This window comes from Scylla paramamosain, chromosome 4 (genome assembly GCF_035594125.1).
Source record: "Scylla paramamosain isolate STU-SP2022 chromosome 4, ASM3559412v1, whole genome shotgun sequence".
NCBI classification, from domain to species: Eukaryota; Metazoa; Arthropoda; class Malacostraca; order Decapoda; family Portunidae; genus Scylla; species Scylla paramamosain.
In genome coordinates, this window is record NC_087154.1 from 37087374 (window position 1) to 37114831 (window position 27458).

Below are 27458 nucleotides of genomic sequence, written 5' to 3' on the forward strand. Positions count from 1 at the left end.
ATGATGAAGATTACTGCACACGGATTATCATATGCAAGTCTTTTGTCGCCAAGTAAACGGTTTTCTTGACCCTGCACCAAATCACAAAAGGCAAACAACAAAGAAATGGCTAGCCAGTCAAGGAGCTCACTTGAACACCATAAAATTTTACGAGATGATGTTAGAAAATTACTTTGCCTTTGGGTTATGCGTAACAAGGTCAACATAGACGTTCGCATCACTACACTTCACATTTCCTTGACGTGGACAGGCGTGGCTCGGGGAAGAAGAACGAGCAACATGCAGGCGACGCACCCACTCCCATGCACTAAATTCAATCGGGCCGAACAGAAAACCATCACATCAGTACATAAATTGCATCCGTTAATGTTGTGTAGCATTATTATTATCATCATCATCAGTCTATAAGAATTCACTGCAGGACACTTTTCCTCACTCATCTGTCGGCTTTCCTCTTGTCAGCCCAACCCTGCAGATATTATTATCTCACGTCTCCATCTAGTTCTCTGCCTTGCCTACTTTTACCATTCTTGGTTGACATTGCTGCTGTCGTGACTTTTAACTTTACCATTTCATTAGTTTTTTTTTTTTTTCGTGGAAAGAGATGCTTTTCATGAGTAAGAATTTTAATATACGACCCTCAGGAAACTACACTGACGGCCATGCAGTTTTCAAGGAAAGATTCATGATGCAGTAGCGCTTCAAACAAGGACCTCTGTTATCTACTTTCATGTGGAGATTCGCTGCTCCACGGAAAATTACAGACTCCGCATTTATATCTTAGTCAACTGGAACTACAAACAGAGACAGGATAGCATGTCGATAACAAGACAGCGCTGCTTTCTGGAGGCCAAGGAGAGCGGAGGCACGTCTTGGCTGCGAACCTCTCACCCCCGCGGGCGTGAGACAGAGGGCTCTGCGTGATAACATCAGTGGCACGAGCGCGTGACGTGATCCGTCTCAGTGGGGGCGCTCATCGTCCATAGGGGCAGGCTGGGGCGGGGCCGGGTCACTCTGGACAGCTCCCTCGGGGGAGTAGCCGCCAACCCTGCACTTGTGTGAAGCTCGAGACAGGCACCTCGGCCACAATTTCTTTTCTCCAGTGCTATTTATCTCTCGGTGATTAGTTGTACGAGAATGAATGTTTCTCGGGAACAGCCCGGTATTTACGAGGCTGGTGCATCGAGGGAATGTAAGGGCGGGGGAGGGAGGGATGAGCGAGCAAACGAACTGAATCAAGAGTACGAGTTTCCTCAAGCAGTGATCACTGAAAGCACCACACCGGTCGTCGCCAGCACCATCACCACCCCTATGCACCCACCCACCCCACCCTATGCACTTACCACCATCACCACCACCTCCATCACTCCTCACCACTACCGCCACGCGCACCATCGCCATCCCAATCATCTTCACCACCAAAATTCTCGCCTCCATTACTCCATCATTTCCATACAACAAAATCACAACTTCCACCCTACAGCCTCCATCTCACAACCTCCCTACCATCCCCTCCACCTCCATCACTCCACCATCACCACCTCCACCAATCCTTCCACTATCACCACCTCCACCAGCCCTTCCACTGCTACCACCATCACCAACCAGACCATTGGCCCACCACCGCCAGCCACCGCCAGGTACTCCCGTAAGAGAAAATATAAGTAAAAGAAAGAAGAAAAAAGGCAGACTTAAGACAAATAACAAGGCGCATAATCTCGACAATGGATACAAGTTACATTTCCCACACGCAAAAAATGAGCAAGATAAAGATAAGTAGTTCCATTAAGTGAAGCTATCAGATCCGAGATAGGAATTCCAATTATTAGGAAATGCAGAAAAACGGACCACTTTTACCGTCCTCAGTGGCCGGTAATCGCAGCTACACGGGCGGCGGCAATCAGTGAACAGCGGCGGAGGGAATTAAGAGCCTGGCTTGGCGCACGGGAAGGCCGCTGACAGGAATATTAGCACGGCGTGGATGTGCCGAGCGGGAACTATTTTTGTCCACACGTCTATTATATATTCTAATGAACGCATGGCTAACCTACACGGACAGAAGCTGGTGGCGGGCCGGCCGGGAGGTGTTGCTCCTATCACGTCTATATAAAGACTTGAAGGTCGCGTTTCTGCCACGTAATAAAATTGATGTTATCATGGTGGCGCCTATAAAGAAAGTAACATCGTCTTAGCAAACCACAAAACTTAATAAAAGATTGCCATTTACCTTTTAGCGAGGAGCGTTGATGACCTGAGGGTTCTGATGAATGCGGTGATGGTGGTGATGCTGGTGGTGGTGGCAGGACAGTCCCACAGTGTACACGGATAGTAGGTTTAGCTCCAGTACCTTGTCACCACACTGATCATTTCTTCTATGTCATTCTGGTGCCACGGCCAGCTGTTGAGGTGAAGGAATTGTTACCATAGAATGTACGCAAAACACTTCACTTATCATACTTGTAAAGACTGATGGGTTAATACTTGAGAAAAAATGCAATGGTAAGTACCTCACTCCAGTGAATGATGAATGTGGGTTCGATATTTGTATTAAGACTGAACTTGTTGAAGGCAAAGCATTTGTAGGAGGCGTCACTCATACACCAACTCCACACGTCTGACTCAGATCAGTTGACATGGGTTACCTGTTTTTGTAATATTATTTTCCTATAAACATAAATGCTATACAAATTAAATGGTATAACACAAAATATATGCACTAAAATTCATATATATGTATATATGCACTAAAATTCATATACATGTCTATCAACGTTACTGTTTATTACAAAATATCTGCATAAAAGAAATCATGCGAACTCAGCAAACCCCCACCAATGGAGGGTGCGTCACTTACCAAGACTATGGTCCTTCCTGGCCCCTATTAGCAGGTTCCTGGACATCATAAACTCACCCTGATGGGCACCAACCTTGCACCAGTACATAAGAGGCAGCCATTGTCCATGTCACCATCTCGTTCAGTGAAAATCCAGGCTAAGTAAGGCAATAAGACACCCGCTATTTAAACACTGCCTCTCCTTGGCCACGCACACTTGTCGCAGAGCACTACACATCCACGAATCCACAAAATACTCTTCCACGTCCAAAAATACGCAGTAATTAGTCGTATGTTATACTATAGTGATGTAAAATTTAAGTATAGACGTATAAGACTAAATAATAAGCCATTATAAATGTAACTGGTAAAGTTGCCATATAGCATCAACTCAAGCGCGGAATTTAAACTCCTCACGGCTCTTACAGTACTGATTGACACAATATCTACGCTGTCGGTGTGTGCGGGTGCCTTAAATGCTGAAATCGAAAGTCGTGCAATCAAATAACCTACTTGAAGAAAAATAACGAAATTCGAACTGGGAAAAAAACAAAATATCAGGAAACCCAACCTTTTTTTGATTTCCTCCGTTCTCTCCTGCTGAACTTCAACGGAATACTTGGTTCACTGACATAATAGCGCTACAACAACGGGGCCATGAGTGTTGGCGTAGGTCTGGCACCCTACCTGAGCCTCGACGAGTCGGAATGTGCAGCAGGGCAGCCGGTTCCTTCCTCCACCTCCTTTACCCTCCCCGATAACAAGGCAGTCAACAATCAAGTGGCGCCATCTAATGCAGATCTTTAAACCAGAGCAGTAAAACTAACAATGATAGTAATATTTAGCCTTTTAGTTACTCTTACCAGATTCCCAGTGCAATGGTTTGGTTCCTTCCCCCAGCGTGTCACAGGAAGACTTAAGATCAGAAGTAGGAAGACCCAAATCTGATCGTAGGAAGGATGTATAAGGGAAGGTGGAGGAAGAAAGGGTAATGAAGTAGGGAGGAAGAGAGGGACAAGAGGAAGTAATAGCAGAAATACTAGTTAAAAAGTAATTGAGGGTGGAGGAGGAGCAGGACGTGGTGGAAGAGAGGGGGTGGAGGAAGAGGAGGAGGAGGAGGAGGAGGAGGAGGAGGAGAGGGTGGTGGATGGGAGGGAGGAGGAAGAAAGGGAACTGCTGGAGGGAGGAGGAGAAAGGGGATCGGAGGAGGTAACAGCAGAAATACTAGTTGAAAAGTAAATGAGGGGTGGAGGAGGTACGGAGGTGGTAGTAGTGGTTGTTGTTGGGGAGAGGGAGAGGGAGAGGGAGAGAAAGAAGGGAGATTGTCTATTCCATCGTTCGATCCGGACATGGAATTAATAGCAAGCAGCACCGCCCATCTCACTAATTTCTGTATTTATTAATTTATTTAGTTATGTATTTATTTATCTGTTATTTATTTATAATCCTTATATATAATCACTTTAGGATTCTCGTTTGTTCCTTCAAGTCTTACTCGGCTCTCGATCTGGAGAATTCGCCTCCTCTTCCCTAGTCTGAAGGGGGAGGGAGGTGTAATCGAGTGTCCGGTGGTGCTAACAGTCAGAGAGTCGCCGCACCGCGTAGTAATCTGTGCTTGTGTCGCAGCATTGTAGCGGCTGATGAAGGCCTCTCCGTGGTGCCAGACGGTCAAACCGCTCCCATGCACACCTGAATCACTCCTGTGAGTAATACCAACATGTAAATTTACCAGTGATATTATGCATGTCAGGAATTTTTATTTTTTTTTTCTAATCCTCGGAAAATTTGATGCCGACACACACGTTGGTGATTCAGGTCCGAGTGAAGGCTATTTACACTTGAGCGTGAAACATCCTATCTGTTTAGAACCATGTACATTTTGTGATTTTGCGATAAATAATTTTCAAATCGCGGAGAAAGAAAAAACAATACCTGGCAACTGTTATGAAACAAGTGGTTACTCTCTCTCTCTCTCTCTCTCTCTCTCTCTCTCTCTCTCTCTCTCTCTCTCTCTCCACACACATCATTCTATTCTTCAGGTTTATTATTATTTTCTTTATTTGGAGTGGGGCATGAAATAATTCGTGATCTGGGTGAGCATTAACTGTCCCTCCGCCGCTCCCAGGCATTCTACCCTTCCGCCCCGCTAAGTAGTGCCAGTATTGCGCATTCTGGCGTCGTCAAACTGTATTGATAAAGTTCCTCCTCTTGTGTAACTTGCGTATGTAGTGTGTAGTTTTTTTTTTTCATGTAAATTAAAGTAATCATAGAGTAACCATTATATTAGTATTTTATTTTTAACCAACTACTGAAATGCTGACACAGGAAAAGACCCGTTAATATTCTCTTTATTATTTTTTCCTCACAATTTCTGCTGTTGTTACTGCTGCTCCTCTTACTACTACTACTACTACTACTACTACCGCCACTACCACACTACCACTACTACTGATGATGTTTATCTCTGTATTGGTTGCTTTCTTACTTCCTGGGGCTCTGAATGTTATCAGATTCCTTGTCACAGATTAAATTTGTATCCTCGAGGAAGATATAAATGTGAGAGAGAGAGAGAGAGAGAGAGAGAGAGAGAGAGAGAGAGAGAGAGAGAGAGAGAGAGAGAAAGAGAGAGGGGGGATGGAGGATGTGGTGCGTGAGAGGGAGCCATTATCCTAGTGAGCTTCTCAATACTTTCTCCCGCCACCACTTGCTGACATTTCCTTGAATTACAAAGGAAAAGAACCTGTACGTGTGTGAAAGTCAGGATTTATCTCGTAATTTGTTAATTCCTCTCTCTCTCTCTCTCTCTCTCTCTCTCTCTCTCTCTCTCTCTCTCTCTCTCTCTCTCTCTCTCTTTCTCTCTCTCAATACACTATCGCTGCTACCTTTGCCACATTCGCCACCACCACTTTCACCATCACCACCACTACTACCATAAATTACAACCAATACTATATATTTACAGCACCATCACTAAACCCACCACCACTATCGCCACCATCACCACTACCACCATAAGCACCTCTGAATCGAAAACTTTCAGCAGAATTACGAATAGGAAGTCTCTCTCTCTCTCTCTCTCTCTCTCTCTCCCTCCTCTCTCTCTCTCTCTCTCTCTCTCTCTCTCTCTCTCTCTCTCTCTCTCTCATCATAATCTCCATCACCTTTGTCATTTCTTTCCATTATGTCGATCATATATTATACTTCCTTTCAGTCTTGTTGATCCCATATTTCTGCTTTTTTTTTTTTTCTTTCCACCTCCCTCTCCCACTCTCCCTCCTCTCCCCTCTCTCTGCTCTCGTCTCCCTCTCAAACCCGCTTCTCGACCGCGCACTCCCATCCACCCCCGTCCACCCTCACCCGCTCCTCGCCCTATGAAGACGTTCTGGCAATGACAAACTAATCTGTGTGGCGGCGATAACGTCGTCCCGGTCAGGGCTCACAGCGGGCAGGAGTTCCACAAGGCATCGCCCGGCCCCTCCCTGCTACACCCTGTTTGTCCTCGCCCCTGGCCTGGCTGCGCCCCGCCATACACACTTCACATACACCAATTAGAGCTGTCTTTGGCTGCATTCAGCAAGTGGTGCCTTCATGAATCCGAGATGAGGAGGAGGAGGAGAAAGAGCGAGAGATAGAGTAGGTAAGAACGAGTAGGAGAGGAGAGGAGAGGAGAGGCCGTACCGTGGGATAGACGGACGAAGTCTTACGGCGGGTCCTCCCAGCGTGACAATGCAGATCTTTCCGCCGGTAATGTGATAACAAAAAGGGAAGAAAAAGAATAGAAAATATAGACGTCTTGTATCGCGTTACCAAACAGACGGGTTGGTGCTGAAGAGGGAAGGAGAGACCCCGCACTCTTTTGTTTCCTTCGTGTTCGTATTGTGCAGCATCACCACCACTACCACCATCACCATTCATAGGCTACGCAAGGTTTGGGGAATCGGGGAACGTAATACAGGAATTGCTGGAGGAGCTGATGGTAATGGTGGTGGTGGTAAGGAGCATCTTATAAGTTCGTTGTGCCACTGATAACAAGAAAGAATACAAGTACACGCATATCACGGTTGCAAGTCGCGGAGGACACTCGAAGATTGCAAAACGGATCCGCTGGCGTCCATATCGCGGGAGTAATTTTTCACAGCCGTCACTCTTGGAGGAGCTGGCATGTTTTTCTGGCTAGAGTTTTCTCCTCTCCTTTGCATATGCGTGTCTAGCGCTAATCTGAGGCGAGAAGGCACCGCAAGACCGCCGCGTGTTAAACTTATTGCCAATAACTCCACTGATTATCTGGCGTGTAAGAACCCCAAACGCCACGAATAATCAACACCAGTCTGGGAATAATCCATCGGCCCGGAACACGCAATTCAGCGAGGCGTTCATCACTCATTCACGTGCGAGAGCTGGCAACCCACCCCGTCCGGACGCGGCGCCCCGTAGCGAGCGTAAATGATGGACCCCCGAGGCCGAGAGGCGCCGTGGTTGTCTCCTTATTGGTTTTTCCGCGCCTTGAATTGATAATGGTGGGTTAGTGGAGGTCACGCCCACTGCTGAGCCCCGGGTCACGCCTACTCCGGGGCTCATTGTCACGCCTACTCCGGGGCCTTGTTATGGCTAAAGAATGACGGCGTGTGGTGGGTGATGGCGAGGATAACGGGCGCGACGGGGCTTGTAATGCCCGGCCCGGAGAGGCGGCGGCCAACAGCATCCTGGGAGCGAGTCGTGCCCCTCGTAGTGACTTATCGTTCCACGTGTCTCGCCGCGCTTTGTGAAGGTTTCTCTCCCAGGTGGATGGTGCGGTGCTGTCCCCGCCGCCAGCACGTCAGAAGGGATGAAGCTGCTCTGAGACACGCAGAAAAATTAAATCTTCACTGTGATGTCATATGAGTTTTCAGTCATGAAATAGTTTAATGACGATCATGTGTTTGTACAGCAAGAAATGATGCAATGGACAGGAACAGCTAGTGAGGACTCATGCACAGGGCCAACTCGTGACATTAGGAGGTGAAAGGAGAATCTGCCCAATGTATATTACTTTATTTTATTTTATTTTTTTTTTGAGGGACTTGAATCCCTAATGTTAACTTTCTCCACCTTGCCTGGCGTGCTCCTCTTTTTATATTTTCCTTAACACTAAATGTTCCATGAGTGTGAAGGATTGAGATGAAATAGAATACCTGCCACATAATCTTAGTGAGTTCCAACATCGCCTGTTTATTGTTTGAGGCTAGATAGTTACGTACAAATAACAAGCACCAGCTTTTCAACACTTCGGCACCTGCACGGCGGCCTTCAGCTGCCATGATGAGGCAGGTTGGGATGTGTTGCAACATGCAGTGCATCTGGATATCTACATATTATCTAATCTGTATGTTGCTGAAAATTGAAGTTTATTGAACAAAATTACAACAAGCAGATAATTTGCATTACAAATTGTTGTTGCTCACCTGTCGAAGCTGTTGCATCCCGTTTTCTTTTGTTTTTTGCCGAGTTGCGTGAGATTCTCGCATATACCGTGAAGTTACGACCTGACCGGAAATGATGAGGGGCAAGTATGTGGGTCGTAACCTGCAGCAGCACTCAGAGGGTCGGGCAGGAAGGAGACACTCGCATGCACGCCATGCCCATGCAGCCACACCAACAAAGAAAACATAATAAGTAATTGAGGCTGAAGGAAGCTCATTGTGGCAAGAAGGCCACTTGTTGAGGTGGAGGGTGAGGCCCCAGATTGCACCGCGAGAATATGGTCTTGAGCCGAAACACCGCAGCGGACTGCTAGTGGCGGCGAGGGAGGCGCTGCACGAGGAACAAGTGTAAAGTGGCATAGTGAGGGAAGCAAATTGAAGGGAGGACGCGAAGGCAATAATTTTCAGGGATGGAAATTGCGAGTTGTTACCATGAAGAGTGATGAAAACAGATGAGTAAATAAGAGGGACAGTAATGGCGTCGCAGTGAGCCAAGCAAGTCCCGGAGTCTTGAGAATCTAGTGATGGTGATGATGGCGTGCAGATGAAGGCAGATTAAGAGGTTTTGCTTTTTTTTTTCCCCCTTGGTGTCGCTTCATTCAGCATATTCAACCATGTGATTTTTTGGGAAGCGGTGGTCAGTTTGTTTTTTCTTGGTACCGTTTCATTCAGTAAGTTAAACCACTTTTTTTTTTATGGGAAGTGGCGGCAAGTTTAGTATCCTTTTATGTGCAGGTTCATATTTCAGGGATGAGGACATTCTAGACGAGTTCATTAATGTTCTTCTGAAGATAATATAAGATACCAGAACAATTATACACTCAAAAGAAATATATAAACAAATATACATGGGCACGCTGCCAGCATCCTTGAAAACTCAACATAAGAGGCTTAACTTGCCCTGCACACAAAAAAAAGTTACCTTATCATATCAGAAAGTTATTAATGATTATTGTGTCCAGGAAAAAAAAAAAATATTCAGCTACTTCAGAATGAGACTCACAGCGTGTAATTATAGCCAATAGCTGTAATTAAAAGCTGCAGAACAAGGTGTTATGAGCTGTGAAGGATGGCAGGCCCGGGAGGAGACCTGAGGGAGTCTGTGTCTAATTCCTGTCCTCCCCTCAAGAAATTGTCATAAGAGGCGTGCAGTGAATACCAATGACGAAAACCTCAATTATGTGTAACCCTTCTTAAAATTATATTGTTCACTAAGCATAAGGAATAGAGAAATAGTTAAAGAATGGCAATTTTAAAGTCAGACCTGTTTTATAATGTACTAGTTTAGAAATCAGAGACTAGACTTAACTACCAGAACGAAGTAAGCATTGCTCCTACATTTTTTTTTTTTTTTTGCTGCAGTTATCATGTTATGGGCCACGATAACTCGACAATTCAGAATTAATGACCACCATTAACCCTCAGAACACAATAAGCAGGGTTGCAATTCCTTCACTAAATATAACATGCTATCTGGTACGAAAATTAAAAATATCCCTTGAAAAAAAAAAGAGGAACCATCCTTTTTTCTCTGTTTCTTCCCATTATATTTCCATTGTTTCTCTTCTGCTTTTTTTCCCCATTCCCATTCTTCCTTCTATCTCTCTGTTGATGCATGAATGTGGTAGGATGAGAATGGGCATGCAGTGGGGCAGATGAAGGAGTGGAAGAGGGGCATGAGGATGGTATGGAAAGAGAGCATACAGTGAGGTAGGCAGAAGAGAAGCATGAGAGTTGTAGGATGGATGGAGAGCATGCAGTGAGACAGGTGGACGAGTGGAGGAGGTGCATGAAGGTGATGGGGGTGCAGGGAGGCAGGTGCTGACGGGCCCACGCGAGTTATGGCCAGCAGAGTGAGGGAACGAATGTAGTGGGGATGGAGGCGTGATGAACACAGAGAGGTATAATGAGGGAGAGCGTGATGGACATGATGGCGAGTGAAGCCGCGGGTAATGATGAGAGGTAGAGTGCTGATGAAGGAGAGGAGTGAGAGGGAGGACGCCACCAGCCACCGCACTCACAGAGGTGGCGTGGGTCTTACTTAAGTAGCGTGTAGGTAACTGACAAGGTGTGACGAGGGGGAGAGATGGACAGACAGTACAGGAACAGATGTGAAGAGTGAGGAGGAAGTCTTGTTCGCCTTGCTGACGTGAGACTTGGGAGGATGGTAGATAGATATAGGTATATACATGCATACATACATACATACATACATAGCATAGCATGTATTGACCACAAAAATCACAGAATACATAGGCAGAATACATAGAACAGATATATAGATAGTTTTATTGATCGCAGAATCATCTAACATACAAAAAATAACATCAAATATATAACAAAAGCAAATATAGCAAAAAGTCCCTAAACAATTCTACTTAACCTAACCATAGACTTGAAATAGAAAAAATAAATAAATAGAATAAAAAAAACATATAAAGTGCAATACACACAAGGTAAGGGACAGACAAGCCACCTGTATACCTGAGACTGACCCTCGTAATACACCTCCGTTATCAGTCTCAGGTGAAACGAGGACTCTCTCCCTTCCCTTCGTTCGCTATCTCTCCGTCGACGTCGTAACTTACCCGGCCTTGGTTTGCCCTGGCGGCCCCAAAACGCTTCCTTGGGGCGCATCCATTACGTCCACGTGACGAAGATTTCTTTGTGTAATTACAGCGACTGAAGATTGAGTCTGACTTGCCTTATTTCTTGTGTCCATCTATCTAATTCAGTGGTTTTGTGTGTTTTATCTCGTATGTATCTGCTTATTTTTTTTTATGTTTTTATCGAGTTTGTGTTATTTTTCGTTTTATTCGTTTATCTAAGTGTCTGTAAATCGCCTTGTTTCCTACTATGTTCATTTATGTAACTCAGTACGTTTGTGTGTTTTATTACGTACGTATGTGTTTGTTTGTATTGAGTTTGATTCGTGTTATTTCCGATTTTGTTCGTTTAAGCCGGTGTTTTTATGTTTGTGTCCATTTCTGTATATCAATTTGCTTTGACATTGTTATCATTATCCATTCGTTATTCACATGCCTAAGTACACACACATGCATGACAAAGATTTCCTCCACCCTTGCACCGGCTCAGTCCTGTGTTTTCCCCGTTGTGCATTACGTTCTATTGCCAAACAACTCCCTTTACTGTTAACCAGATTGGAAGGCAATTGTCCAGCGTGACGGCGGCGGTGGCGGCGGTCAGCGCACACTAACGGGATCCCTTCGGCTGGAGGTCCTTTGTCTTGTGGTCTTATTTCAGTTTCACTTTACTCCTCAATCTCCGCGAACGACGCCCAGAGGCAGACATCAACACCATCCCTAATACGGCGCCCTCCCTCATAACCTCCTGAACTAGACTGCGACCAATTACTCTCCGCCGTGTGTGTGTGTGTGTGTGTGTGTGTGTGTGTGTGTGTGTGTGTGTGTCTAAGAGAGGCTTTTCTCACTAAATACTAAAATGCATTCTCTTTCATTCTCTTCTAAATTTATGCTATTAAGTTCGGCAAAGATGCGCGTTTTTGTCCATAACGTTACATGGATTTTTTGGCCTCCCCGCCACAGGAAGTATAAAGAAAACACCCGCACACCCATTCCCTACACCATTGTCTGAAATGATCACCCTGTAGGGCTTTATTTTCCTCCCATTTCCAAGTCCATTTCCCCGTGCAGAGGTCAGCGTTAAGAGGCAATGCATGTCTGCCTCTCCTTTTCCTCCCTTGATGCGAAACATTTGCATTTAAACCTTGGGAGCAATGGTTCCAGCCTTCGCATTCCGCCCCCGAAGTAACTCAGCTCTTATCGGTCGCCAAGAGAGCAAACCCGCAACCTATCACGGGCTTTAGAGGAGGTTTTCTGATACGATCGCTACTTGCAACCACCGCTCGAGTGTGTACAAGTCTGCCGATAACAATATGGTGTTTACTGATCTCTCTCTCTCTCTCTCTCTCTCTCTCTCTCTCTCTCTCTCTCTCTCTCTCTCTCTCTCTCTCTCTCTCTTTCTCTCTCTCTCTCTCTCTCTCTCTCTCTCTCTCTCTCTCTCTCTCTCTCTCTCTCTCTCTCTCTCTCTCTCTCTCTCTCTCTCTCTCTCTCTCTCTCTCTCTCGGCTGTGGTCAGGACAACTGGGAAGGGATATAATTTTTGGTGGTGATGGTGATAGTGTGGTGAGTGTTAGGATTAGTGATGAGTGGTGATGATGGATGGCATTGGCTGTGGTGATGGGAACGGTGTCCACGGCAATGGTAGTGGGGGAATTGGTGGTGGTGTTAGTGGTGTCGGAGGTGGTGGTGGTGGTCGTCGCTGAAATTAAATGGACCCCGACGAATACAGATGAGTGCAGATGAGTGTTGGCCTCCCGTGCGGTGAAGGTAGTGGTCTCTGCAGCAACTCTTCCATCGTGTTCTCTGTATTGGAGCGGTGTTTAGCGGGTTGTTTTTCGCTCTTTCTCACCGGACGCAAGGAAGACGGGGCTTTTCACTATGTAAGTCATGCACTGCAGCACCTGACCTGTTTCTATTTTATGTCAGACAGGAAAGAATGAGAAAGAGGGAAAATAAGTCGTTTCCTTTGTGTGTGTTTTTTTTTTTTTTTTTTAAGAGTCGCCTATTGTCACAGAAGAAATATATATATTTTTTTTTCAAGCCCAGCCTTATCTATTTCTTCCCTAAGGCTTTCCTCAGTCACCCATCACTATATTCAGCATATCACTTACACTCCCCAACATATCTACTCGAAAGTGTTTGGCTTAATTTTCGCATGCTGTCGCTGAGCAAACTGTAACAAGAAACAGAGTTTTTAGAGAGATTTTCAAGCCCATCCTTAGTTAATTCCTCCCTCAGTCCTCCCTCAGTCACCCATCACTATAATCAGCATATCAGGTAGACTCCCCAGCAATTCTATACAGATTTACGAGCGATGGCATCAGCCCGCAATTCATTTAGCAGGTGAAAGAGAAAAACTAAACGCGCCATACTTCATGCAGCCTCGATTTTCGCCGTGGTCATCCGTGATAGAATCTGATCCGGGGGTCGGCATTACATCTATATGGTAATGGGAGGGTGAGGCGCCTGGCCGGGGGTCTGCGCCGTCAACGAGGAGGTCCTGGGAAGGGCTTGTTGAGGGAACGCTAGGGTGTGGCTCCTGTGTACGGGTGAAGGGGGTAGAGAGAGAGAGAGAGAGAGAGAGAGAGAGAGAGAGAGAGAGAGAGAGAGAGAGAGAGAGAGAGAGAGAGAGAGAGAGAGAGAGAGAGAGAGAGAGAGAGAGAGAGAGAGAGAGAGAGAGAGAGAGAGAGAGAGAGAGAGAGAGAGAGAGAGAGAGAGAGAGAGAGAGAGAGAGAGAGAGAGAGAGAGAGAGAGAGAGAGAGAGAGAGAGAGAGAGAGAGAGAGAGAGAGAGAGAGAGAGAGAGAGAGAGAGAGAGAGAGAGAGAGAGAGAGAGAGAGAGAGAGAGAGAGAGAGAGAGAGAGAGAGAGAGAGAGAGAGAGAGAGAGAGAGAGAGAGAGAGAGAGAGAGAGAGAGAGTTTGACATAAGCATACAGACGTTGTTTTTCAGATACTTAGAATTTATAAACAATGAAGACAAAGAAAATCTGAGGCTAGTAAATCTCTCTCTCTCTCTCTCTCTCTCTCTCTCTCTCTCTCAATACCCAGTTGAAGGGTAGGCAGAGATTTCAATACCCAAGTAGATAGTTAGAGGACACTCACCGACTCACGCTTCGAACTGAGTCTCATTTCACTATTTGATTATATTTGTTAAAGGACTCCCTAAAAAAAAAAAATCCTTCTAAAGGGTGACTATGGTAATTTAGGGGCATGGAAGCTGTTTTCTTTTCATGGTATTGAGATCTATTTGTAGTTCTTCAGAGTGCTGCAGACAATTAGCACACTTTTATCATCATTTTAGTTCATTAATTCTTTTCTTGGGATATGCAACGGCACCAAAAACAAAGTAAAAAAAACTTTTATAAACGTCTGCAACAAAGGAAGGGATTAAAAGAATAGTTTTTGCAATTTCTATCCAGTATAATGTTTAAAGGTGTCTGTAGAACAAGAAGAAATGTCTCAGAGGCTAGTGATTAAGGAAGGATGTGTTAAATAGCAGTGAAAGGATTAAGGTGGGAGAAGGAGACAGGAAGAGGGAAAGGAAGGTTAAAGGAACAGTGAAAATAACATTCGGCTCCTAAAAAAAAAAAACTAAGGAACATGAGAGGAAATTATAGTCGGTTGGTCTGACGCTGATTTCTCATCTACATACAAAATAACCTCAGCGGCCCGAGTGGCGAGGGTTCCCGAGCCCCCATCACGAGGCTCAAATACCCCTTAAACGCAGGAAAACTTCGCTAACTCCACCTATTGCATGAATGTTTTGTGGGAATTCCTTCGTGATGATAAGCCTAAAGCCACGTTTCTCAGGCCTAATGGTCGTTCTGGTGAGGGATGCATCCGGTCATTGCAAGAGGTTAAGGAGTGTGTCTTGACCTGACCTCTCTTTCCCTTTCCTCTTCTTTGCTCTCTTGCCCTTTCAGCTCCTTATCCTTTGTCCTCTTAAAATTCCAGCTCTACTCATTCCCCTTTTCGTCTTTCCAGCTTCTCTCCTCGGTATTCTTGCATTCATCTCGTCCTCCTCCTCTTTGTCTCATTTGCCATCCAGTTTTTTTCTTTTCCTTGCCATTTTGTCCTTCTTATTCCTCCTTCTCTTTGCTTCTTTTCCCTTCCAGCCCCTCTTTTTTTTTTTTTTTTATTCCTTTCTATTGCAGCTGCTTTCATCATTTCTCCTCTCTCCCTTCCAGCTCCTCTTCTTCTCTTTTGTCCTCTTGCCCTCTAGGTTCCTCCCCTTCTTTGTTATCCTACCCTTCAAGCTCCTTTTCCTCTTCTTTCTCCCTCTCTCTTCCAGCTCATCTTCGCCTTCTTGCTCTTCCAGCTCCTCCTCTTCTTCCATTCCAGCTCATCTTTTTCTTCGCCTTGTCATTTCAAGTTGTTTTGGTCTTCTTTGCCCTCTTTTCCTTCCAGCTTTCCTCTCGTTTGTTCTCTTGCCTTTCCAGCTCTTCTTCTTTGTCCTCTTGTCCCTCCAGCTCCTCTGTGTTATTTTTTTTTGTCATTCCAGACCTCCGTTCTTTTTCTTACCCCATCGCCCTTTCAATTTTTTTCCATCTTATTCGCCCTTTTGTCCTTTCTTTGTTTTTTTATTGTTTTTATGTGTGAGAGAACATTAACTAAACTCATGTAAAAACTTTGCGTTCTTTCGTTAACTGACTCTTGCCCACTTAAGTAAATAATCAATTTTTTTTTTTTTTTTTTTCTGGTGTCTTCATCTACCGACCTGCCTGACGTTCTCATCTATTTTGCTCCTTTTTCATGTAAACGCTCGAATATTCTCACCTTGAATTTCCTGAAGGTGAAGCGCACACCAGCACACCTGCATGATTATTTTGCGTCCCCAGGCAGTTGTCGTCCAGCTGGTAATAAGAAGAATCGTGGGAATCATTCCAAAGAAAAACAATTAAGGTGAATATAAAAGAGAGAAATCCGATGTGTCAATTCATATAATGAGCCTGTTATTATTTATCAGGAGCTTCATTCATTATAACACAAGAAAAAAGGTGAGAATATTGAAGATAAAAATAATTACAAAGTAAGTGCAATTACGTGGTGCATCGTTCCGTAAGTTTAAGTAAAGGTTTTCTGCTGTTCATTTACCACCACTTTGCTTCTATCGCCTAACAGAATGCATCCTGTCGGTATCACGAAGGTCACACTTTTACTTCTGCCCTCCTTCTGTAACACTCGAAAATTTATCCCACTAACCCAAATGATTCCACCGTTACATATATATATATATATATATATATATATATATATATATATATATATATATATATATATATATATATATATATATATATATATATAATATATATATATATATATATATATATATATATATATATATATCATAAAATTTGTTAGCTTTGATGAATTCCACTACAACACTGAAAATTTCCCGAGCAGCAGCATGAAACATCCTTCCTGTGTAGTGAAATCTCCCTTCAGCATCACCCACTTCACATCAGCACTGAAACCACGCAAAATCACCGCCACCAGCATAAACATCCCTTATCACCACCTGCTTACATTCCTGCATAGTTAACTCTCCCTTCAGCATCATGCAGCTCACATCAGCACTAAAACCTTCCCGCAAGACCCCCGTCAGCAGCGCAGGGGAGTTGTCACCGGCGTGAGGGACAGACAGAATGTTCCTCCGATATCTCCCAGCGGGCGGCAGACGCATCCACCCTGATCTATCTTGGCGCCGGTGGGGAGGCGGGAGTGTTGTGAGTCCCGGAGGAGCGGCGGGGCCGGGAGTGCAGCGATAGTGTCGGAGTCCTGGTGGGGTCAGGACACGGGGCGAGGATCATAAGCGGGGAAGCTCACGTCGCCGAATAGTGTTGAAGTGTCATGATTCATTCTCTGCCTTGGGAACGTGAAGATGGTAAGGAGAAATTTAAAGGTGGTGCGATGAGCTTGCCTCCGTTCCCTTCCTGTCACCTTGTATCATTGGTTCAGAAGGGAATTACTGAAAAGATGGGTGTGAAAAAAGAGGTTGGTATTATGAAAGCTTATATTCATGAGTTAAAGCAAAAACGTTAGTATCTATAATGGGTTTTGTTGCTACAGGATGGCGCTGTTGAATTAATTTATGTTTTTAGTGAGTGTGAATAATTTAACTGCAGTTATGGCCAATGTTTTGAATGAGTTATCTTTTGCCAGAAGGAGAGAGAGAGAGAGAGAGAGAGAGAGAGAGAGAGAGAGAGATCTTTTGCCAGAAGAGAGAGAGAGAGAGAGAGAGAGAGAGAGAGAGAGAGAGAGATATGGAGACGTATCTTTTAAGAACAATATTACAAATACAAATCTCCTGTCGAATATAATTGACTGTTATAAGTATTATGCAATTTTCACTCTACAAAATAACTTGATAGAAAACGACCATCGTCAAACAGACACCCAGCAAATAACAGATGGAAGAGAGGAAGAAAATAGAAAAGAAAACCCACATATTTCTTTTCTTATTTTTTTCCGAACCGCTTCGTGAGGCCTCGGAACTCTCTCTCTTCTTTGAGGCAAGTCGTGAACGCAAACCCACGCGGCCCCGACACCAGACTAACTGATGAGTCGGCGCCGTAAGCCTACCCATCACCCTCTGTATCCATAACATCTTCATCTCAGACATCTACAAGTCAGATGGCCTAACTACACGCCCGAAGCCTCCCGCCGCCTCTCCCCCGCCCCGCTGCTGCTGACACGGCCTGATGTCAGGGGGTGGTAATGTTGACCTTTGAGCCTCTCCTCCTCCTCCTCCTCCTCCTCCTTCTCCTCTTCCTCCACCTCCTCCTTCTCTTCCTCCTCCTCCTCCTTCTTTTCCTCCAAGTGTGATAGATGAAACAGGGAACGTGTATAGGGGAAGGTGAACAGGCGTGTCTCTTCTTCAGTGACGTAAAAATGTAAACTCTAATCTTTCTTCGTCAGTCTGTTGTTGTTGTTATTGTTGTTGCTGGTGGTGGTTGTGGTGGTGGTCATGTTTTTGGCCGCCGCCGCCTTGGATGCCTTTATTTATGGTAGCTTTTTCTTTCTCTAAGCTAAAGTTTTGTGTGGTTTCCTTGGTGAATTGTGTGGACTGGTTGGCAGCGGAGGGAAAAATGTTTTGTTGGGTTTGATTTTGAGGAAGAAATGTTTCGTTGAAGCCATGCGTGAGGAAGAAAACGTTTTACTGGATGCCCTCTTGAGAAAGAAACGTTTCAGTAGATTCGTTCAAAGGAGAGGAACGTTTTACACTATTAATTTGTAGAGAAAAGTGTACTGCTGAATGATTCATGAAGGAGAAATGTTTTATTGGATTGGTTTGTGAGTAAAACACTTTGCTGCAATCATACACGAAAGAAAAATATTTGTTAGAGTCATCCGTTTTATTGAATTAGTTCGTGAAAGACAAACGTTCTACTTGAGTTTTTCATGATAGAGAAATGCATTCAAGTCATTCATGAGAGATCAAAATCTATCTAAGTCGTTCATGAAGGAGAAATGTTCTGACATGAGGTAAAAAGTCTTAGCTCTTGGTCACACATGGATAAACTTTTTATTGTATTGTACAGGAACTGGCTTCTTGCACCTTCCTTTATAGCCTCAGGTTCTTCTGTATTTATTCGTGGGAGAGAAATTGTATGTTGTGCTGCTTTTATGCTTTTATGTATTTATTCGTGAGAGGAATGTTGTATTGTATTGTGTTTTTTTTTTCTCTCTTTTTTATCGTGAGAGAAATGATATGTTGTATTGAATATGTTCTCGTATACTGTTTATTCGTGAGAGGGAATTAATGTATTGTATTTTGAGTCTCATGTTTATATAGTAATTTCGTGGCGAGGAAGAGGCCAGTGCATCAGTCCCACGCCCTTGGCTGCGTGGCGGCGACCTTCCACGAGATCTTACCACAATAAGCAGAATTTCCAGCAGTAAATTCAGTGAACAGCGGAAATTGCAGATTTTTTTATTCAAAATTTCTTGTGAAATATAAATAAGTTTGTTTACGTGATGCAATTATTCGTAAAGGTGCAGTAAGTTATATATATATTTTTTTTTCATAGATATTATCAGCCACAGTCTGAATGCAGTAAATTTCTGAAAATTTATCAATTTCTTTACAACCACTGATGGCAATCTACTGAATACGAAAAAAAAGTAAGGTTGTTATTCCGATTATTCATTAATTTATTATTTTTACATTCTTTTACTTTTTTCTTTTTTTTTTTTTTTTGCAACCGAGAAGCATCACGCAGCTGAACACTGAACACCGCGAGTAATAATACGTGGATACCACAATTAAATTCCTTGGAGTGACAGAAAAAAAGTAATAGCTGTTTTTTTGGAGACCTTCATTACTGCTGTTGTGTTATTGCTTGACGTCATGGTAAAAAGTTGTATTTTGGCTACGTATTCATAGTCAGGAACAGAGTAACCTGCCACGTTTATTTCCACTCTGTTTAGTGTTTTCTCCTAATCTTAAATCCTCTGAGAAACCAAAAATCTATCAGTTATCGAGTATTGTAAAAAGTCAATAGATCAGAGGAGGAGGAAGAAGGGAAGAAAGGAAGAAAAAGAGGAAAAACACTAAATGCAGAGTGAATACAATGCCTTACTCGACTATTGACCATAACTATACCTTCACTACGATCGTTGTTTTATTGTTTGGCATGATGCGAAAAAAAAGTGATTGTGCTTCAGTGGAGATGACTTTAATACAAAACACTCACGTAAAGCGGTATTGCAGCTGCTATTTTATTACTTAGTGTGATGCAAAGATAAAAGTAATGACTGTTCTTTAGTGGAATTCACCTTAAAATCCCCACGTGAGGCAGGTAACCGAACTAAGGTAATGGAGACGTTACCTGAGGCACCTTGAGCGGCAACCAATCCGGGTTGAGCATCTAATATTCACCGGGCGTGGCTTAGCTAAATGAAAAAAAAAAAAAAAAAAAAAGGCGGGGAGGGAAGAATACAGTAAAAACATGTCTAGATTCCCTCAACGCGCCGGAAAATTATAAAGGATGATTAATATAATGTCTCGTATCTCCTGCTGCACTCCTTAACTTCCGCACCCTTCTGCAGTAGTTAACAAATGCAATAAGATACGATAAAATACAATAAAAACATGTCTAGATTCCCTCAAAGCGCCGGAAAATTATAAAGGATGATTAATATAATGTCTCGTATCTCCTCCTACACTCTTTTACTCCCGCGCGCTTGTGCAGTAGTTAACAAATTATGAACCAACACTGACTCTCCCGCAGCGCCGCCCTTGGAGCCTCATTCGCTTATCCTCGGAAGTATCTTGCCGAGAGGTGCTCCAGAGGCCGTGAACCTCCTCCAGCTGCTTCACAAGGGTTCCGGGGGTTCTTTGTGAGCTTTGAACCGGTAACGAAGCAGTGTTGTGGGCGGTGGTGCGAAGCGGTGGTGCTGGTGGTGGTGGTGGTGGTTGGAACGTGGTAGGATGTAAGAAGAGGAAAGAAAAGAAGGAGAAAGAAGAGGAGGAAATGATATTTAGAAGCATGTGAGAAGGAAAAAAGAGGAAGAAGAGGAAGAGGAATGAAAACGGTGTCACGCAAACGTAGAGGAAGAGGAGGCAAGAGTAAGTGCTTATCGCAAATGAGAAAAAGGAGGAGAAGAAAGACGTGAATATGATCAATGTAGGACACTAAGAAGAAGACAAAATTACGTAACGCAAAAGAGAAGGAAGACTACAAGAAAACACCAGTATACTAGGTACATAACGTGGAGGAGGAGGGATTAACGTGGAGGGGTGTGGGAGCTGGTGGTGGTGGGCCGTGTTCCGTCATGTCAGGGAGAGCGGCGTGACGGATGGACGCCCATCTGTCTCGTGTGCCCTGGCTGACGTGGCGGCAGGTGTCAGGGTGAGGCTGAACGAGATGAAGACCTCCCTTACTACGCGGTGTGGAGGACGTTGTGTGTGTGTGTGTGTGTGTGTGTGTGTGTGAGAGAGAGAGAGAGAGAGAGAGAGAAGAGAGGAAAGAGAAATGGCATGGAGGGGAGGAAACCGGCACAAATAAGAAGGAAAAGGACTTGAACGTAGGAAAGAGATTTATTAGAGCAAAAAGGAAGAGACAGTAAAAAAAAGAGAGTAAAATGGAGAATAGGAGGAAAGAGGCATAAGTATGAAAAAAATATAAGCTAGATAAGAGACATGCTAGAATGATAAAGAATAAAAAAGGTAGTAGATAATAGAAAAGATACATGCATCTAAAAAAAAAAGAGGCATGAGACTAAAGAAAAGAAGCACGTTAGAGAAGAAAGCAAGAGAGAGAGAGAGAGAGAGAGAGAGAGAGAGAGAGAGAGAGAGAGAGAGAGAGAGAGAGAGAGAGAGAGAAATAGAAGAGGCACGAATCTAAAAGGAAAAGGTATGAAGTTAAAGAAAAGGGAGAAAAAAAGGCAGAACACATCAGAAAAAAGGCATTAATACCGTAGAGAAAAGGAGAAAAGAGGCATGAGTGAGATAAATAGGATAGAGAAGAGGAAAGAGGGACGAGTGAGGGACGTGTATGGAGGGAGGAAGGTCGTGCTGGCATGGTGTGCAGCATTCACTTCATCACCGCCGCTTCCTCTCACTCATCACTCACTTGCAATGCAGATTACACCTCTCTTCGCCTCTCACTTAGGCAGAGTAACCGTGGCCTCATTACTCACAGATGCCGAGCGATGTACAAAAGTTACGGTGTCTATCAGTATATTCGTTATGGACACTGCAGGGCAACATAGCCATGCTCTGAGACTGAAATTTTGTTACATCTCCCATTGTACAGTCCATAACAAATATACAGTAAAAGATACCGTCAAATTACTGTCTGAATTATAGGTTGTATGGTTCTACTGCGTACACTCCACTGGACAAATAACCGACAGGAGTGAATGCACTATTTATCAGTGCATTGCATAATCAAACATGCATTAATCTCGCAACACCTGGATTGGTATAGATTAGTGTCATTTTCTCGTCCGGATGCAATCACAATATCACACAGTCGATGAGTGCATTGAAACATCACACATTGGTGAAGGTCAGAAGCGATTGCAGTCAGAATTTATTCATGATACAGTCGCGATTTGCACATGTCATTACCTGAAAGTGCAAAGGAGAGCTGCATATCTCAGAAGTGCAAAGGAGGACCATCCAGTTTGTTCCTGTATGTGTGTCCTCGCCCCTCTGAGTGAACTGTCAGGTCTCAGGAGGTGGTTAGTCTTGTCCTCCGCGACACACTTTCCTTTATCTTTTAGCATAAGAGTGGTGGTTTCTTTCCTTATTATAATACGTATTCTTTCACTACTTTACAAGAGAATAATTTTGGCGTAGTATTTGCAACCTTTCTAACTGTCTTTCCTCATCTTCCTTATTTTTACTGATAATATTACGAAGATGTGATTTTATTTTGTTATTTTTGTGTTTTCAGTTTTTTTTTTCTCCCTCCTCTTCTCTTCGCCCTCCTTCTCCTCTTCATCATCATCATCTTTATCATCGTCATCGTCATCGTCATTGCGGTCGTCATCCTTTTCCTTGCTCTCCTTCATCCTTCTCATCCTCCTCTTCCTTATTTTTCGTTTATCCCTTCTCAAACCCAGCGACCTTCCTTCTGCTCCTCCCTTCCCCCCTCCTGCTCCTTCCCTTCCTCCTCCTCCTCTTCCTGCTCCTCCATCGTGCTGTTCATCAAGCATAATTGCACCGTGGCGCCCCAAGTACCAGGTCTGAGGATAAATAGTGCTCAGATAATGTAGTGGAGTCTGAGGAGGAGGCGACTGCGCTGCCACCTTGCTTGTTACCGCTTCACTCTCGCTTGCTTCCCTTCCCTCCCTTACCTCACGACTCTCTCTCTCTCTCTCTCTCTCTCTCTCTCTCTCTCTCTCTCTCTCTCTCTCTCTCTCTCTCTCTCTCTCTCTCTCCGCCACTACCAGTCTCACGATTTCGTTTTCTTCATGCTCCGTCACCGCCTGCCGCTGCTGCTGTTGACGCGCCGCTGCCTCCTCCGCCTTCGTGATGCGGGGAGCCTCCAAGCCTCTATCACCTGACTTATCATTAATATTTACCCCGCTACTCCGCCTCCGTCTCCTTGTTTTGTTTTGCGGGATGTGATTTCTTGTCTTGCCTTGCCCTCGTTGCCTTGCTCGGTTTCATTCGATTTTTGTACTTTATCTGTCTGTCTTTCGCTCTTTTTCTTCTTTATTTTCCTTCTTACTACACCCGTTTTCTTTTAATACGTCTGCTAATGTGTGTATCTTCTAATGTGTTTTGCTTTCGTTATTCATCTCTTTTTCTGAACTTTATTACTTATTTACCTCGACCTGTTTCTTTCCTCTCCTGTAGGACTTTTCTGCCTCGCCTGCTGTCCCTCCCTCACTGATTACCTCACCTGTCAATGCACTTGCTCATTTATCTCACACGCTGTCCTTCACCTGTGTGCCTCACCTGCCCGTGGGTGCACCTGTTTACCTCGCTCCTTTGTTTCACCACTTGTTAGTCTCACTTGTCCACCAGATTGGCTCACACATCAAACCTCTTCCTGCCTTCACGCTCACCTTGCAAGTCTTCCATTATCCCCTCCCTCTTCATCTCCCTCCCTCCCTTCCCACTCTTCCCTGCAGCATCCTCACAACCCTGTAATATTTTCTCTAATAGTGATATTAAGCTTGATAACTTAGGTGATCCTCCTTACCCATCAATAAGGGCTTTTTATAATAAAGATATTACGTTAAACTAAGAACCCGGATCATTCTTTACTTTAATAACATGAAATTGCCTCAGGTTGAAGAGGGGGCCTTGCACTCCACTCAAGTCTCTCTCTCTCTCTCTCTCTCTCTCTCTCTCTCTCTCTCTCTCTCTCTCTCTCTCTCTCTCTCTCTCTCTCTCTCTCTCTCTCTCTCTCTCTCTCTCTCTCTCTCTCTCTTCTCCTCTTGGTCGTGGCTAAAGTTTTCCTCTTATGGAACTTTCTTACTCTTTAGCGTGCATGCCTAGGCGTCCTCTTGAGTGGGTATCTCTTACTCTTTAGATTTTCTTTCAGTACAGCCACTTTGTTGATAATTGAGTGAGTCTTTAATAGCTTGGCGTGATTACACTTAACTCTTAGTGTGTGTGTGTGTGTGTGTGTGTGTGTGTGTGTGTGTGTGTGTGTGTGTGTGTGTAAAAGTGACTAGCAGAACAATGTACTCTTTAAATAATTGATAAAACACCTCTGTTCTTACACTTCCTTTCACCCCTTCACCTCACCTGTCCTCAGTAACTGGCCGCCTACCTGAGTTTCTTCTCCATTCAACACCTGCAGCCCTTACCTCCTCCCTCTTGCCCTTACTCTTACCGCGAACTTGTCTACGAATATCGATCTCATTGCTGTTACTTTTACTGTCTCTTTTTTTCCAGTTTCATTTATCATAATATCCTTTCCTCTCCCCATGAGGGCTGATTGCAAGATACCTCAATATAAAGTAGGATATTTTTTTCGTCCCTCCGACCACTTCTGCAGCTTTTATCTCCCTGCTTTTTGTTATTATATATCTCCATCCACTCCAGGGACCCGCGTAGTCATCCTCACTAGTATATCATCCCCTCCTTCTCTCACTTTTTCTTCTCCTCCTCCCGCTGTTGATCCTCCCCCTGCTGCTGCTGCTGCTGCTGCTGCACCAGTCTCTTCCTTGCCAGTCTCGTCCCTTCCCCTTTATCCCGAGAGGCACAGAGCAGCTCTTCCTAAACTACAGACGGAGGTAATGATCGAGTCGAGCGGCGCCCAACCCGCAATACCTCGAAGATAAAATAATGTTTTTTTGATGATTCTGATGATAAAGGATCCACTGACGGGAGTGATGAATACGCGACCGGTCCAAATTTGACGTGGGCATGACTTAAAGAGTGGGGAGAATATACAATAAGTGGCCTTGACGGTTGTAATTACCCGGCCTAACTCTGGCATTACGTGCGCCACAGCGGAGCATCAGCGTCAGGAGTAAACTAGGCTTGAATTACGACATGGCACCGATGAATTACCCCCACCGGTCCTCCTATTTACTGCCTATCGCACGCTATTTATGCCTGGGCTATTTCACAAGCATCCCGCAGCGCAGAAATGAGATGGTGTGAAGAAAATACGCTTCGGCTGATGGGTGGCATGTAGAGTGTGTAATAGAGAAGGTTCCGACCACCTCCCTGCGGTACTCCGGGACCCAGAACCAAGGGGCACCGTCAGGGATGCATCTCCGTCAGCAAGCAGCGTTTTTCCTCCTCCTCCTCCTCCTTTTTCTCCTCCTCCTCCTCCTCCTCCTCCTCCTCCTCCTCCTCCTCCTGCTCCTCCTCCTGGTGTCGAAGTGGTGTGTGTTTGACGGAAAATGAACACTTGAAAGCGATTAATATTCACAGCATAAGTCAAGGTAAAGTAGCCTTAGATGGATGGATCGATAAGGAGGGAGAGAGAGAGAGAGAGAGAGAGAGAGAGAGAGAGAGAGAGAGAGAGAGAGAGAGAGAGCGAGAGAGCGAGAGTGGATAATCATGTATTTGTTTTTGTTTTCTATACCCTTTTGTTTATTTCATTTCCTCTTGTACGCACGTAAGTGTATCAATAATAATTTGTTCAATCAGGATTTCTTTATGACTGCCTGTTATTATTCCACTTGATGCCACCTAATATCTCTCTCTCTCTCTCTCTCTCTCTCTCTCTCTCTCTCTCTCTCTCTCTCTCTCTCTCTCTCTCTCTCTCTCTCATGGCAGTGGCAAATTCAGGCTTCTCATTATCACTTCATCTCTCACTTTTCCTCTTGCGAAGTGAACCATTTTATCAGTCGAGTTTCTAGGATACTCATTGCTACACGTTCCTCTCCTGTGCATATCCTTCCCCTCTACTTCCACATGTCCTTCTACGACCCATCTTTCTATTCATTCTATCTTTCTTTCTTCCTTTTCCTGTTTGTTCTCGTCCTTCTCAATACACCTTCTTCCTTTTCCTAGTTCCTCATCTACTCGTCCCCCTGCTTCCCCTCTCACTCTGGCAATGATTATGTAAAACACGCCACCCGCAGACCCACACTTGTCCTCTTTTCACCTGATTTTTTTGCGCCGCTGCAGGTGCATAATATCCTCTCCTTATTGGCGCTTACGGTAATTATGTTGGTGCACTCCGTTGTTTTCTTAAATGAGCAGATGAACGACGTGGGAGGCCGTTCCTTATTAGTGTGTGTGTGTGTGTGTGTGTGTGTGTGTTTAGTGAATGGTTATATAAGTTAAGGAAGTGTTCGGTAAGTCTCGTATAAGGAAGAGGTCGTAGACTTAGAGTGACGCAAAGTACAGGTTGAGGAGGTAGTCTGAGGGCGTGGAAGCGCAGCGCCGCGGGCTCCTTCCCTGCACGGCGGCGTCCACTGCAGCTTCCCGGCGCGAGGACAACTGGTGCTGCCTGGGCTCTGTGTTGCGATGATTGTCCTACATAAACTATTCCTTGTTACTATCCATTTTTGTGATTAAAGCGTAAATATCTTAGAAATACACTGATTTGGTATATATTTCAAGCATAGAAGAACGCAGCTCCTTCCGTGCAGTAAGTTTCGGTCTCCTCGCCTCGCCTCGCTATCACCGGCACGGCACTGTACCTAACTGCTACCCTCGCCGCCAAAACACAGGCCCGCATGATGCACTTTAAAGCTTAATATATCTGAGGTATTTCCAAAGCGGGAAAGAGGGCCACGTTATCTGCTGTGACTGATACCCGGCAGCAACCTCGCATTATATGTGCCTGATGACTCCCCGAGGTTTACGGGCCCGTTTGTTACACTCTAACGATCATTCTCCTCTGCAGGCGAGGCATAAACCATGCTTTATTGGCTTCCTTGGGCTTGATCCAGACCATGGGGAGGCCTTGAGCCGCCGCCCCTCACCCCGTCACCGCTCCCATAACCCAGCCGGCCATGCGTGGTAAAATCTGGCAATAGTCAAACTTTGCGGGCGAGGAACCCACCACCCACGGGCCTCGCGAAGACAAGGCTCGGCAAAACACCCCGAGGCTGCTCCGCCATTCGCATTCCATAACTTCCTCAACGCGCGTAATACCTGACATCTTCACGCCGATATTGACAGTTATAAACATTAATCTCAGCTTACACTCCCGCATTATCGTGATAATCCATAATTTGGCCAAGATTTCAGCAACTCGCCAGACTTAAGGATGGACATCCGTGGTCAAATTATCAACAGCATATGTGTAAAAGAGGCTCCATAACTCGGCCCAACAACCGTGATGGGCAGTCTCCGTCTTTTTAATCATACCCAATCCATCCGAGGCTTTACTACCCGCCAACATTTTGAGGGGGGAAGACACAGCCCCATTAACGAAGGTAAACTGTTAATTCGAGATCCATAACTCAGAGGAAAGCGGCAATATCCAGTGTATTTTACCTCGAGATTAAGGTTAATATCGATGATCAGCTGATTCACCATCATGTAATATTTTTCGGTGTTGTTTTGTTTACGGCGGGCACGACCCCACGCTCGCCGCCAGTAACTCTGCTCTATACGCCGGCAGATTGGTACTTCCAAGTGGCTCGAATTAGCCATCGACAAGGCAAAGTGCACGTTACCTTCGC

General features: G+C 44.7%; 1 protein-coding gene and 1 long non-coding RNA gene across 4 annotated transcripts in view; one reads left to right on the forward strand and one right to left on the reverse strand.

Annotated features, from left to right (window-relative positions):
- The window catches only part of LOC135100057 (uncharacterized), a 74900-nt gene extending 71322 nt beyond the window's left edge, over nucleotides 1–3578 (reverse strand). Inside the window, exons 1-4 of one of the 3 annotated variants that reach the window (XR_010268510.1) lie at nucleotides 3405–3578; nucleotides 2855–2991; nucleotides 2508–2642; nucleotides 2228–2398 (exon numbers count right to left, since the gene is read on the reverse strand). This is a non-coding gene — a long non-coding RNA (uncharacterized LOC135100057). The remainder of the gene's footprint in view (nucleotides 1–2227; nucleotides 2399–2507; nucleotides 2643–2854; nucleotides 2992–3404) is intronic. The other 2 variants (XR_010268508.1, XR_010268509.1) reach the window with 2 other exon arrangements.
- A 918-nt stretch (nucleotides 3579–4496) lies between these two features.
- The window catches only part of LOC135100059 (uncharacterized), a 55677-nt gene continuing 32715 nt past the window's right edge, over nucleotides 4497–27458 (forward strand). The window contains exon 1 of the mRNA XM_064002942.1: nucleotides 4497–4535. The gene's annotated coding sequence lies outside the window, so the exon portion shown is untranslated. The remainder of the gene's footprint in view (nucleotides 4536–27458) is intronic.